This window comes from Lytechinus variegatus, chromosome 1 (assembly GCF_018143015.1).
Source record: "Lytechinus variegatus isolate NC3 chromosome 1, Lvar_3.0, whole genome shotgun sequence".
Lineage (NCBI taxonomy): Eukaryota > Metazoa > Echinodermata > Echinoidea > Temnopleuroida > Toxopneustidae > Lytechinus > Lytechinus variegatus.
In genome coordinates this window covers 45,358,349-45,374,026 of record NC_054740.1, presented here as the reverse complement: position 1 = coordinate 45,374,026, position 15,678 = coordinate 45,358,349, and the positions used below count along the sequence as shown (strand labels likewise).

Here is a 15,678-nt window from a genome sequence, read left to right as displayed (position 1 = left end):
TTTGCACTCAAGAGTTTTTTCACGAAGTGACGGAAGGCAAATATTTACAGTTTGGAACAGCCGAAGACCATTAAATGGTGAGTTTTTTGTAAATGTAGGAAAGGAAATAAATGTAATGCAGCCTTTAAAGTCATTTCGAGTGATTTCAACCCTTTTTAAACGTCTCTGATAGCAAAAATCCTTAAAATAACGTCCAATCTCTACATACATTGCCCCACATATTTATTTTCGTGTCAGTGAAAATTGAACTGAGTATTGCGTGTACTTTATTGTCACTCAATCGAACTTGAATGTAAATTCAGTCAAACCATAAGGGTTAGAATATTTTATAACATTTATAAAGACTAAATAGATTTAATGAAGGCTGAGGATTTGGTGAAATAATCGTATATAGGTGCAAAAGTTTAGGCCTAGCCTAGATCTAGTCTAATTTACATGCATTGCCATTGTGTTAACTCATACTCGTTAAGTTCTAACTTGTCTTCACAAGTTCCCAGGCCATATGAATAGTATTTGCAATAAATTTCCATAAAAAAAATCACAAATGAATACATAGATTTTATTATCTGCTTTGCTATAGTGAACTCATCATGTAATTACATACTTTAAAAAATATGTAATGGAAAGATACCCCCCCCCACCCGGGGGGTCTATAAATAACAATATGAATGCTGAGATCATGAATTAATTTGGTAAAGTTAGTGGCCAACCTGTGTGGGCAAATAAGTTGAGACCTTAGTTAAACTGAAGATTACTGGGGATTTATGTTTTAAATAAATCATCTCAAGTCCAGACTCAGTCTACATCTAATGTAGATAGAGCTTTATACTTTGTTGTTTGGTGGCCACTTCCTCGCCCTTATCTCTATAACGTTTTACAGAAACTGAAAGAATCTACATAAATAACTGCACCTCGGATTTGATCATAATCATGATGATGAAGATATTTTCATTTTTTTTCAGATGCAGTATATACAATAAGTGATTTTTCAGAGAACAAATGAGAGAAGTCCTGGAACTAGTACACTTGTTGCTGATGGTCAGATACAATTCCAGGTGAGAATTTTCATAGTGTTATAAACTCACATGACATCCTGTCAGTATAAGCAATTCATTGATTTTCACTCACTACCAAAATTAATTTCAATTGCAAATCTGGTAAACAATGAAGCTATAAAACTACGTTGATTCAAAGTTATAATCAGAAAATATTAATTTTGGAATACGTTATAATTTAGCAGATATACATGTATTTCTAAGTTGTAAAAGAACATTATTCTCATTTTAACAGATGCTTTGTGTACTGCCCTAGAGCATTACAAATTTGACATGTGATCATATTTTCAGCTGAAACTTTCTTATAAATTGGAAACATCTAATTGAAATATTTGCTTAAATTATCATTGGTAAATAGAGTGTATAAAGTATATTCTTGTACCATACTGACTGGGGAGGTTTATGTTTGGTAAGGGCAATTTAAAATATTGAGTCTGCTATCCATTTTACAAACTTGATATTGGATTGACAAAAACTTTGAAAACAAACAGATAATTTGTACATTATTTCATTCCACACACATAGGTTAGATCCACGGGCCGACACGCTTGTCAGATGTGTCATTGATGATTCCCTGAACATCGCAGATATGATCTGATTTGGTGACATGACAGTGGAATTGGTAGTGACTGGATTTTTATAGTGTGCCCTGGTTTTGAACTATTGAAGTAACCAAACTAGAAACATCTTCTGAGAACTCTGACTGCAATTCTAATGATGAAACTCTGTCTACACTTGTGAAAATGTGAAGGAGTTGGCTCTACCTCGTGGCCTTTCAGGTTCAGTGCTCTCATCTAACTTTTTCTTTTTCCAGCTGGGTAACTGATATCAATTTTAATTTTCTTGAGATTTTGACTTCAACATAAGTTTAGTTTTAATTTTGATAGGACTTTCAAATCTGGTTTCATTTTTAGAGCAGTGTATTATATAAAGAAACTATACTGCTTGAACTATAAGTCTCTGCTCTTATAGTGATACACACAGAGAAATGTTTACTTAATATTTCATTATGTAAACTTTCTTTTGTAAAATTTTGCTTAATATATGTAAAAATCGTTGCAAATTAATTTCATTAGGTAAAATTTAACAAGTATTTGTAAAAATTACATTTCACATGTCTTGTAAAATGTAAAATTTTAATGTTTACTTAATATTTCATTATGTAAACTTCCTTTTGCGAATGTTTTGCTTAATAAATATGTAACAAGTGTTACAATACAATTTCATTAAGTAATATTTAAGAAATATTTGTAAAAATTACATTTCACATGTCTTGTAAAATGTAAATCATAATGTTTACTTAATATTTCATTATGTAAACTTCCTTTTGTAAATGTTTTGCTTAAAATATATGCAACAATTGTCACAATGTAATTTCATTAGGTAATATCTAAGAAATATTTGTAAAAATTACATTTCACATGTCTTGTAAAATGTAAAATTTTAAAGTTTACTTAATATTTCATGATGTAAACTTCCTTTTGTAAATGTTTTGCTTAAAAAATATGTAACAAATGTCACAATGTAATTTCATTAGGTAATATTTAAGACATATTTGTAAAAATTACATTTCACATGTCTTGTAAAATGTAAAATTTTAAAGTTTACTTAATATTTCATTATGTAAACTTCCTTTTGTAAATGTTTTGCTTAAAAAATATGTAACAAGTGTCACAATGTAATTTCATTATAGGTAATATTTAGAAAAAATTGTAAAAATTACATTTCACATGTCTTGTAAAATGTAAATCATAACGTTTACTTAATATTCTATTATGTAAACTTCTTTTTGTGAATGTTTTGCTTAATAAATATGTAACAAATGTTACAATGCAATTTCATTAAGTAATATTTAAGAAATATTTGTAAAAATTACATTTCACATGTCTTGTAAAATAAAGAATTTTAAAGTATATTTCAGTATGCTTCCTTTTGTAAATGTTTTAGTTGTTTCAATGTAATTTCATTATGTTATAACGGTAAGAATTACATTCTTCATGCCTTGCCAAAATGTAAAATTCTGATGTTTACTGAATATTTCATTATTTAAACTTCCTTTTGCAAGGTTTTTGGTTAAGCGTTGCACATAATTATATAAAATTTAATTATGTAGGCCTAATATCAATGAATAATAACATTTATTTTGGGGGCAGCCAGTGTAGCCACTTCAATAAACTATTAGTGAGCCATAACATAGACTGGCAGAAGGTCCCATTTATTTTTTGTAATATTTCTTTATGCACTTCTCAGTTTTTGTATTTTTTGGCTATTATGTAAAAAATTATGAAAGGCCTAATTCTTCTGTAAGGATTACATATTTGCATTCTGTAATCTAAATTTCGTTAAGCACAACGAACTTCAGTTGTCAAATCATCAAATTGCAAAATGTTGTAAGTCCATGTGTAAATCACTTGACATTTTAGGCTATATTATGCTTCACGGTGCATCAAGGTGGATAGGCCCTAAATTTATGCGTGCTTATTAATCAAATCATAAAAACAACAGGGGAAAAAGGTTTTAGCTTTCCCACCCCCCCCCCCCTAAACAAAAGTAACGCGATGTTTTACCCCGGTGTTTCACATTTTCTTTTTACATTTCTTTCTACCGTTTGAAAATGGCGACGGTCATCATGCGATTGAGCACATGTACTGACGGTACATGTGCAGAGACCACACAGCGCAGCGCGCGTGGCCACGTACGTGCAATACGTACGAGAGCTAGCTACCGTTTACCGGCGGCCGGCGGGGGGCCGGGGCCAGCGCCACGTTCCGGTACCCAGACCCAGCGCTCGCAAGCTCTTGAAGTTAAGAGTGACTGACCAGAATCAGAATGGCGACCTGGCAAATCTTATTAAAAGAATGGGACCATGAAGTCCTCATTGAAACTTTCGAAGGTGAGTTTCGTTTTTTTTCTTTGTAGCGTTTTACCTTGGTCTTTATAAATGTTAAACTTGAATGGCTGAAAATCAATTGGCCGAGTCACAATCTACCGTTGTTCGTAGATTGTAGCCTAGGCCTACGACGTCATTGAAGTTAACGGTACCGTACCGTTCGCCCGTGACAACCTGCCCTGCGCTGCCGGCACCGAGCGCCAACCTTTCCTGAGCCAGGCAGCTTTCGGGCCTAGGGCTATAGGCGCATGCCATTGATGCCCAGGCGGGGGGGGGGGGGGGGGGGAGAATTGGGCGGATAACCAATAATGTCAATACAAATTGGTATGTCTAAAACTAAATTAGCCATCACCATTTATGCACTTCATACAGTTTGATTCTAGGATTCTACTAGATCTAGATTATAGATCTAGGCCTAGGTCATTTGGGGTCAATAAACATAAAATATGTTGATTTTTTTTAAATGTTATAACTTAAACAATATATGGACCTAATTCATGAACTTGGACATAGTGGTAACCAAGTATTACTGATCATCCTGCATGAGTTTCCAGGTCACACGTTTAAGGTCAAAGGTAATTCAGGGTCAATATACTTAGAAAATGCTCATTTTTTTAATGTTCATTACTTTAAAAGTATAAGGGCATATTTCATGAGGCTTAAAAGGTTATTAAGTATTGCTGATAATCTTGTATGAGTGTTAGGTCACATGATCTAGGTCAAAGATCATTAAGGGTCAAACTTTGTCCATGTTGGGGTGACATCACTGAAATCTTATTCTTAATCAAATATAACATTTTTAATTTTTGAAGAATATTTTGCAAGTAGGCCCTATATCCTTTTCACATAAATCAAGTATCAGCAAATGGACAAATGTGATCTCAGGTCAAAGTCAACATGCTATAATCATCACATGCATGTGTACTTTTTTCCTCTCTGTTTTACATGTAGTTGTTTTCAAAGTCAGCACTGCTGCAATAATGAATTATGTGATCAAGGCGAAACTGCCAGAGGGGATCCACTTGTTTATCATAAATGTGAAATACTTTACATTTAAGCTTATTATTAATTTCTTTTCAAATATTTGTTTCTCCACAAACAGTAAATGGAATTGATGATGATAGTTTCTGGCTGTTGGAGAGCGAGGAAATTAAAGAGCTTATTCCAAAGATGGGACCTAGGCTAAAATTCATCAAAAAATTCTCTGTACAGGTATAACTATTTTGTATTCTAGTTGTAAAGCCTGTGTATAGTTTAGGTAAATCCACCAAAATGCACCTAACACTATTCCAATTCATTGCTAGCTAATATGAATGGATATGCCCTATTACAGTTATGAGGTGGAGGATATGAAATGAAAATGTATTTTACAGGATAAATTTTGCGATTTACATGAAAATTTCATTTGATCGGGTGCCCAAATAAAAATAAAATATCTGCATGTTTTTGTTTTTCAATTAAAACCTATTTCAGAGCATGGAATGGGTTGAAACTTTCAGGATATATTCTTTGTCTGTTATTAAGGATATCTAAGCTTTAAATTAGATAAATGATGAAAGAAATTTTTTTTCAAATTTAAAAGCAAGCATCGCCGAGAGAAGGCGCTGATATCCAAAATTTGAAGATTTGAAATTTTCTCAGAAGAGGTGGTTGGAAAAATATCTAGCGGTCTCTATGCTTCAGTAAGACTTTTATATCGAATTATATTTGATTATCAATCACATTGTTGACCCTTTACCAAAGCTATACACAGGCTTTAATCATCATTGATATTCAAAATATTAAATAAAAATATGTAATATGATGGGTAATTTTGAAACATTGCCTACCAGGTACATGTTTGTATTTTTTTTCATTTGATTACAACTTTGCTGATATTCCTGAACTATTGAATTTGAATTTTAGAGTAAAATCTGTTTCAACCTAGAAAGATATGATGAGACCTTGTTGATATTAAGAAAATAAATAAAACCAAAAGAAAAACACATTAAAATATGAATAAGAATTAAATAAAGACAACAAAAGAAAACTTGATTCATGACTGTAAAAAATACAAATGATACATATAGTAAGATTTTAATAAATAACAGGAAACGGGAAAAATAAATTTCTGAAAAAGAAATAACAATAGTTCATTATCACTTTTAACAGTTAAGTTTATCCATATGCAGAATTTATATTTTTCAACTGACAAAATTGCTTTCAAATAATTCTTGCCTTATCCCAAAGTGTATGTATCTCCAGGGATGTGTTTTGATTATTTAATAATTCATTTTGTTTTTCTCCAGTAACTGCTGCCAAAAATAATCAACATGTCATCTTTCATCTGCTGCAAATGTCTTTCTAAAATTCCTGGAGGAATTTCTGGGCTATTTTGCCACCTGAAAGTAGTCCATGGTATACTAAAATCTACTTGCACAAAACTTGTTTGTGTAGAATGTAAGGAAATTTTGCGCCGTGGATCATCATACAAAAGGCACCTCATACATGTCATAGGGCATTTGCAACCCCCTACAGTTCACGCTGATGACCAGTGCCAAGCTAACAGAGTTCCTCATATTGACATATCTGACTTATCTAATGTAAGCAGTCATGGGGAATCAAGTGATGATGACTGTAATCGTGTTGAAATAAATGTAGATGCTGATATCGTTAATGACACTGAATATGATTCTCAAGAAAGCCTATCAGACCTTGTAGCTGCTTTTTAGCTCATTTACAAAGCATTTTAATTACTGTTAACTTGGAGTGTTATTGCCAAGAAATCATGGCTCTTGTAAGACTTTTAAACAATCACTGTTTAGAAAGGGAAACACCTTTAGTTGTTATTTGTATATATTTTTGTTTTATTGTTTATATTCAAAAGGAACTAGTACACCTTTTTTCAACAGGCTTTTTAAAAGGTTCAGCCTTAAGAAATTCATTATTTCTTTTTTATAACTCAATTTTGATCATTGTCATTTATAGAGCATACATGTAAGTTGTTCAAGAATGCATGTTTCTTTGAAGACATTACAGGGGGAAACTACATTGATATCATTTTTTTTATTCTTTTGATCTTAGTTGTAATTGAGAACTGTTATTACCATCACCATGTGTAGACTGAATAAGTGTTATATATATATGGTGTAACATGCCAGTAAATGGTTCATGGCCTTCTAGTTTTATAGAGCTCTGTGTGAAGTAATTACAATGGAGGAACCTTTATAGATTTGATAGTCATATTCTATTGTAATGACTTGTTTATTTGATTAAGATGCCAGAAAGATACAATGGTAGATTTTTCCGCACCCATTTTGCCCCCCCCCAAAAAAAAGGTTAAAAACTGTCCAGTATTAATTGTGAACTCAATTATTAATATTTCAGTGTTTCCTATAAACTGTAAGAATGCTTAATGTTGATATCCCTCTCAAGAGGTCATGTCAAGTCTTTTAGATTAAAATGGGAGAACACCCGATTGCATTTTATGTGTAGCATAAACATAATTCAATGACACATTGCTCCCTATATAGATTAAAATTGCCATCAGTTCAGGCTACAATGGTAAGATATGCCAAGAATCCATCTCTGTCTATTGAGACTATAGCCTTAAAATGTAATTGATACCAATGTTAAGAGTGAAAGCACTTTTGTCAATAATTTTATAAAGACATAGGGAAACCAGAGGTTCAAAAGATATCAACAGTGTGTATGGGTATTCAATAAAGGGGACATTTCTGAATATATTTTAATTTTCAAATATGCAATACCCCCAATACAATGAAATCATTTTAGAATACAATACTTTATTTTAAGATAATTTTTTCTGAAAGTTGCTTCGAACATGCAACCAATTTAAAAACAAAAACAAAACGGGGTTGTATGTGATAGGGCATACATTTGTTTACAAACATGTGGAGGTAAAAGTTTACCATTCAATGAAAATATTCAATTTTTCAATTGAATCATGTGATATTGATTACAAGAGAAAGTACTAGCCCCAGATTTACATTGGATACTGTGTACTAAGCCATTACAAGAATTTTGCATAATTGATAGAAATACAGAATACCGTATAGGTGGCACAAATATCTGAGAAGTCTTTATCTGGTGGTCACATGTGTCTATTGTAAACAAAAGCTTACAAGAAAGAGTTTTTGGTCTTCTACCCCCCCCCCCTGGTGATGGGGAGGTATGTCTTGAAATATGACACCGAGAGAGCAAAGGCCCATTTTCTTTATAAATATGTCTGATATAGTGATTAGATTTGATTTATGCTTATTTCAGATGTAAGTCATGGCATGTCACAGAAAATTCCAGATTTCTTTGTAGAGAGGTTGTAATGAACATATTGCAGCTTTATTATTTTACCTTAAAAAAAGTTCAATGCAAGTTGGTTAATTAATTTTAAGAACTTAATTTCTTTTCTATCTGATGTTTTATTGTCAAGGGATGTTATTTCTTAAAATAAACACCAAATCATGTACATGGTTTCTTTGTCAAATATTTGACTTATTTATGCATTTTAATTTTCTATGCATGTTCACATAGTCAAATGTTGCCCCTCCCGTCTACATTTGGAAGGTAGTAATACACTAATTTAGCTAAAATTATTTGGGAAATATCTTGACACAATTAGAGTTTTTTTCAAAGGCAGTTTAACTATACTTATTACACCTGTATCATTTTATGTCACAATGGTTATGATTTTTTGCATGGTAATTTACAATGTAAACTATAATATTTTAGGCCTCAGGTATGTAGGTTGGTTTTGAAAATAGAAAATGAATTAATTGGGTTTTGTAGTTTACATAATGATTTGAATAATTGTGAAATTTACTTTTAGGTAAATATTACATAAAAGTTATGAAGTTCCTATTTAACATTACTTTTTACATAATTTCTGTAAAACATTCAAGTTAAGTAATATTTACACAATAAATTGGATTTTGTAGTTTACATAATGATTTACATAATATTTGTGAAATTTGCTTTTAGGTAAATATTACATAAAAGTTATGAAGTTCCTATTTAACATCACTTTTTACATAATTTCTGTAAAACATTCAATTTAGGTAATATTTACACAATAAATTTGGTTTTGTAGTTTACATAATGATTTACATAATATTTGTGAAATTTGCTTTTAGGTAAATATTACATAAAAGTTATGGAGTTCCTATTTAACATCACTTTTTACATAATTTCTGTAAAACATTTTAATTAGGTAATATTTACATAATAAATTGGGTTTTGTAGTTTACATAATGATTTACATAATATTTGTGAAATTTACTGTTAGGTAGAAATTACACAGAAGTTATGGAGTTCCTATTTTACATCACTTTTTACATTTTTTATGTAAACATTTCTCTGTGTGTATGATTATGAACTCCTTTAAAAGTATTTTATATATACAGTCAAATATAAAGTTCAGAATAGTCACTTATCTTCTATACTTACATGTTAAAATTGCTTATACACACCGTCCACATATGGATGCAGAATAATTACCCTTTTTCATTCATTTGATTCGCACGTTTTCATTTTGCTTGGTGCTATCTAAAAACAGAAATACTGCATATTTCTACATTTAAAATAAAACTGAATGTTATTAGCTGTATTGTGCTTAAATGAATTGTGTTAATAATAATAATTGTGTTAACAATCATACAATTTAGACTGACATGCATTGTGATACTCGATAGCTGCATGATATATTACTAGTAAGGATGTAAGGGTGAAAATCATATTAGGTTTTTGTAAATTCATTTTCAAAAGCCAAATGTATTAATACAGACACCCCCCCCCCCCTCTTCCATGAGGTAATGTTTTATTGGTTTATCATGGGTGTGAGAATTCTTAAGCTGATTTTAGTTATTTTTTTGCTTTTTATTTTAAGCCTGATATCCCCCATTTCTGTACAATAATTTGAGAGCTCATTCAGTTTAATCCCCCAACTCTTTACAGAATTTTCAGGTCTTTATTTGTCATCGCTCACACACCTGGTTCATGCAGTTGATGTGTCCTAATTTTATTCCAGAAAATCCAACTGTTAGATTTTGTTATTCACGAAAGAAATAATACATGATTATGTTTAGCTGGAGGTTAAAGATACACTGCAGCACATGTTTTTCTGTCTATTTGTAGTAAGAATTTTACTCTTTTTTTTAATCGCACTAGATCAAAGATGTTATTTTCTAAAACCATGAAGACGATTTTTTTTAAGTTTTCAGATTTGGAAGAAACTAAGGTGTATTTTAATATATGTTCCTGTTTTGGACTCTGACAATAATTTGCAATTAAAAAACAAGTGTTTGATTGGAAAATGTATTGATGAATGTTATTTAGCCAATGACTTGAGAATGATGGAAAAAATACAAATCTACTTAGTCATTCGTATTTTTTATCCTTGCATTTTTTTTTTTGCTTTTGTCGCTGTTTGAAATTTTGATTATAAATTTGTTTAAAAAATTATCCTGTTTGATATGACGTTAAATTATTGATTTAAAATTATATTTCTTTCTTTGACCATCATAGTTTATAATTGTTTATTCAAATGTTTGCATGTTTCCTTCGGTAAAGATAAGCTTTTTGTACTATTGGACTTTTTAGTCCTTGACAGTGTGTAAAAACATGAAATAACTCTCAAGGCAATTGATTTAATTATGACATTCTTTTCATTAAAAAATTCCAAAGAGTAGTGAATGTAATAAGTAATGTTGACTATGTTACTTTTATTTTGATGGAAAAGAAATAGGCCATTATACTTGTATATGTGTATGTTAATACAAATATACATTAGAGAATACAACTTTCCTGCACCACTAGCATTAATTATTTTCCAGTAATCTTGTAATTGAAAGTTTATTAATTTGTCATTGGAATGTTTTGAATGTAGAATTTGGTACATGATAGCAATTCTGTATTTCTAAATGTGGCATTCCCAGACTAGGATTATACTGATTGTGTTTAGCAAGGTATGATATACAAATAAATACATTGTTGCATAACGGTATATTAAAGTTTTATGAAATGTATAAAATGACAAAATTCTGACAATGTGTACCTGATGGTTCATTTCCTATACCTTTCACAGTGCAATATTAAATTAATTTTAATAATTATGAATGTTGATGTGTTTGTCACTAGCGATTATGGTCCTATATATTATTGAATTTAAAATTTTGTCAAAAATATATTTCCATTGTTAACATTGTATGGAGATGATACTTTAATGAATTTATTAAGCACACCTTTATCATGTTATCGAAATGATTGATGTGAAAAAAAATGTTACATTTTAATTTTCTATTTGTCACTTGCTGCTATGATTTTATATGTTATAGAATTAAAAGTGTTCTTCTAAATTTATTTACATTGCTAACTTTGAAGAATTTATTTTATATCGTTAGTATTTTCAATGATCTATGACATAACTCTCATTTTGCATGAAAAGATATTTTAATAGGATTTTCAGGAGAGAATACATGACTATTGTGATAAAGGAAAAATGGAGTAGAGAGAGAATGAGGGGGGGGGGGGGCGAGAGTGATATGTAACTCGAAATTTGTTCGCTTTATTTTGACAAATTCTTATTTTTTTTTTGGGGGGGGTAGCAATTAGTCATAATTTACCAATTCTTGTTGCCTTTGACAAGTTAGGTCCACATTTAGTTGACTACAATTTTCGAGGTATTAGTCTCAAAGAATAATGCTGAATTACTAACTCGGCCTTAACAAAGAATTAATACACAACATTTAAGAGACATTGATCAATCGGGATTTCATTTTATGAAGGGGGTAGGGAGGTTAATAGACTAACAAAAGTTTATAATGTTGAATTTTCAATTTCCAAACGGAGCACACAAAGGGTATATAATTAAACTCTTTATAAATTAACAAGAACAAAAGACAATTCGACTACATTGTAGTCACATTTTTCATGACCTGTTATACAAAGCTTTCGAATTTCATTGTTCATCTATCAAAAATGAATATGATATTGAAATGAAATAGGCCTAAGAATTTAAAACGTGTGTCTATTGGGCTTCCCTTTTATTACGTGAAAAAAAAAACAGTATTAGAAGTAATTTTTGTACTTATTAGCGGAAGCTGCAGGCCCTATTAATCTCACATTTAGGATTAATTTTGTTTGCAATAGGAAATAAAGAGTTTGTGTATATCTAAAACATAAGTATGGAATTGCATCCACTAGGCTATACGTGGGACTAAGGCGGAACCTCTTCCCGTCACTTCGTAAAAACAAAATTGAAGCGCGTCCTTGAATTTCGGGTTTTCACGAAGTGACGGTTATGCGCGCGGAGCACTATCCGTCACTTCGTGAAAATAAATCTAAGCGTGTCCCGTAATATTTTTTTTCACGAAAATATGGTTCTGTTTATAGCTCATTATCTTCGTAAATACTAAAGGAAAATGCAAATGATTGGAATCGAAGATTGTCTAGAATATGCTCTCTACGAAAATATGATATTTATTCACCCTGCATACATTAAAGAGGTTGAGATTGAGGTCTAAACCTTTGCAAGCGATTTACTCAAAACTGGCTTTTAAAAAGTTGCGCGCACATCCGTCACTTCGTGAAAACAGGGACGAATTGTCTTAGTTTATTTCAAAATATACTTTATATCAATTCTGTAACAAACTTCTTAAAATCACTTTTATTACGTTTATCAAAAGAAAATCATCTCGCGACTTGCGCTCACATTAATAGTTAGAAATATATCAACTCATGAATCTGTTCATAATTCAAAAGTGCTTAAAGCATCTAGTTGTCTTGCCTCATAATAACTATCAACACATTTCACTCAATCATAAGGCTTATTACATTTTCATTCATGAAATGTACATGAATGTCTAATAACTAAATTGTCGCCTCTTCAGAAAGCAATATCGACACTTCGCGCTTAGGAAGAGGAAAAGAAAGATAGTCATCATTTTCATGATGACCAAATGTCCTTACGGCTAGACCGTCCAGATCCTAGGTTTAAAGGGGAAGTTAACCCTGACAAAAAGTTTATTGTAAAAATAGCAGAAAAAATCATGAAACATATTGCCGAAGGTTTGAGGAAAATTCATCAAAATTAATAATTAAAAAGTTATTAGAATTTCAATAATTTGATTAGTGACGTCATATGCGAGCAGCATTCGTTAAAAAATCAATGTAATGTCATTTCCTCAGAAAATTGAAAATGGTTTTCACTGTAACTTTTGTATATCAATAGACATATCATTTCACACCCGATCATGAAAAGAAAACAAAATTAAGTCATCAGGGGCAGCTGCTCGTTTATGACGTCACAAATCCAAAATTTTGAACTCTAATAACTTTCTTACTCTTTAACGGATTTTCCTCAAACCTTCACCAATATTTGTTTACTATTTTTTTCTGCTATTTTTAAAACAAAGTTTTCTACAGGGTGAACTTCCCCTTTAAAAAGCTCCGCACTTGATTAAGGAGCTGAACATTTTGTGACCTTCATGATTGTTGTTCTCAAAATTGAATATAATAATTGGGCAATGTTTGCGAACCTGAAGAACATGCGTATGTAGAAAGATAATTACTGTGAGCGCGAAGCGCAAGCAGACATTATTTTAATATGGGTTCTGGCTTGATCGAAAAAGGAGCTGTGAAGGACGATTTACACTTAGTCATAAGACGCTACATCTTTCAACTTGTAGTTAAATTTTTTTGACATTGTGACCTAAAAGATTGACATTCTAAGCAATTTTAGAAATAAACGGTAAATTAGGTTTAAAAAATACAATTATTGATGCAAGCGCGAAAAATTTGTGATTTCAGATCTAAAAATGGGACGCTTTCTTCATGTTTGTTAAATCATGAGAAGGGATGTTCAAACATTAATGCGAGCGCCAACGGCATATTATCTTAGCACGTTTTGAATAAATAATGAAGCTGCGTAACTCAAATAACAAGACATTAGTGTGCGCGTGTTTTAGAGTTAGAAAGCATCTGGTAATTCTGCATACATTTTATTTTTTCCCCATAAAAATAAATATTGTAAGCCCAAAGTGCGAGCGGAAAATATTTGATATTCCAGTATGAAAAGAGTGAATCTAAAGCACTGTGTAGGGAAATTGCAAATTGTTAAATGTATGTGAATAGAGCCCTTAATCATTGTTAATGGAGCAAGTGCGGAACGCGAGCTGACATCTCTATCTTTATTTAAACCTAGGACGGTCTAGCCGTAAGAACATTATTTTGGTCATCATTATGAAAATGATGACTATCTTCCTTTTCCTCTTCCTAAGCGCGAAGCGTCGATATTCCTTTCTGAAGAGGGGACAATTTAGTTATTAGACATTCATGTACATTTTATGAATGAAAATGTAATAAGCCTTATGACTGAGTGAAATTTGTTGATAGTTATTATGAGGCAAGACAACTGGATGCTTTAAGCACTTTTGAAATTATGAATAGATTCATGAGTTGATATATTTCTAACTATTAATGCGAGCGCAAGTCGCAAGATGGTTTTCTTTTGATAAACGTAATAAAAGTGATTTTAAGAAGTTTGTTACAGAATTGATATAAAGAATATTTTGAAATAAACAATTATGTAGGCCTACTTGGCAAATCAAATAATACCAGGACACCGCACAAAAAGTTGCAAATGAAATTTACATCATAAAAAGGACATTTTACAGAGCACTCTTGACAAAAATCAATTGTAAATTAAACAAATTGATAAAAGCTCGATGTCCAAGATGAAATATGTTTCGTATATTGACTTCAAAACCAGATAAAGCAATATATTATATCAGCCTATTTAGCAAGATATAAATCTCAACGAACAGGCCATTTTTCAATCAGTTTCCAAGTCTTCCCTTACCTTATCTTATTCCACTGGCGTAAATCCGTGTTGATGGGTGGGGGGGATGACTAAAATATTTTGGCATTTTTTGCAATCATGTATTTAGATATGCAAGGAATTGTCATTAATATGTCCACAGTGGTGTACCGTGGGTCACGGCATTGTGGGGGCACCAGCAAAATATTTGAATCACTGAGTGAGCGCACGAAGGGCGCTAATTTGACAGTTATACTGACCTAATTGAGAAATGCGAACGTAATCAGGGACAGGAAATGTTTCATATATACGAAGACTTTAACATGGGGCAATCACTTCTTGAGTCATGTAGAAGAAGCATATGTCACTACATAAAACAATGATAACTAAAGTGCTAGGAAATATATTTGGTTTATTATGACTTGAAAACGGGATGTTTTAGTACTTCAGGATTATATATCTCATTAAACAGAAAATGCGAGCACCAGGAACAATGGAGACGTAGGCCCTGGGCAAATTATGTTTCATAAAGTTATGATAAAATGTTTCTTATTTAATGTAACATAACATAATTATAATATAACATTATAATGAATAATATTTTCTTCTTTCCCACTACGTTTCTCTTCCTTTCTCCTCCCTCTTTTCTCATTTCCCCCTTTTTTGGGGGGTCAGCCAATGGAGAGGGTGGGGGGGGGGGGTATGTGCCCCCCGTAGTTATGCCACTTTATGTCCATATGGCAAATACCCCTCCGATATTATTATTTTTCTCATCCCATGATGGTTCAATGGTTTTATCAGAGATTACATTAAAAAAAATGACTTTCCATCTTAATCCCTTCCCAAAGACCCCAACATTGATGAAACGGAAGAAACGAGGGTTTCTCTTCAATGTTATAATAAGGGCATAAGTACTTCGTTTC

General features: G+C 31.6%; 1 long non-coding RNA gene across 1 annotated transcript; it reads left to right on the top strand.

Moving 5' to 3' along the window:
* Nucleotides 1-3,647: 3,647 nt before the first annotated feature.
* LOC121415106 lies at nucleotides 3,648-8,766 on the top strand. The gene is made up of 3 exons (XR_005969950.1): nucleotides 3,648-3,948; nucleotides 5,048-5,157; nucleotides 6,234-8,766. It is a non-coding gene; the product is annotated as an uncharacterized LOC121415106 (long non-coding RNA).
* The last annotated feature ends 6,912 nt before the right edge of the window (nucleotides 8,767-15,678 follow it).